The following is a 417-nucleotide window of genomic DNA, read 5'->3' as shown; positions in this document are numbered from 1 at the left end:
ACTACATTATATATACATTACAATATATATAGATATACTTATATACTAATTTATAAAACATATACACATGTATACATTAAATATACACTTCTATAGAAGATATATGCACAAATATACAAAACATATGCTACTTAATATAATAAATTAATAATATTTGGTAGTAAATTAATAATATATTAGAAGTAAGTTTTTAATTTAAAGTATAAAACTAGAAATTCAATTTAAAATTTTAATTCGTTAAATGAAAAAAAAATAAAAAACAAGGACTAAGGAGTGAATGAATTTGGGGAATTTTATTAATTGCAAAATTATCCAAAATTTATAATTTACATGAATGAAAAATCTATAAATTATGCATCATTTTTTCCATCTCATTCATGTTAATATTAATGGGTACTTGCATAGAATAGTCGAAGT

This window comes from Capsicum annuum, chromosome 8, assembly GCF_002878395.1.
Source record: "Capsicum annuum cultivar UCD-10X-F1 chromosome 8, UCD10Xv1.1, whole genome shotgun sequence".
NCBI classification, from domain to species: Eukaryota; Viridiplantae; Streptophyta; class Magnoliopsida; order Solanales; family Solanaceae; genus Capsicum; species Capsicum annuum.
Note: the sequence above shows the minus strand (reverse complement) of the source record.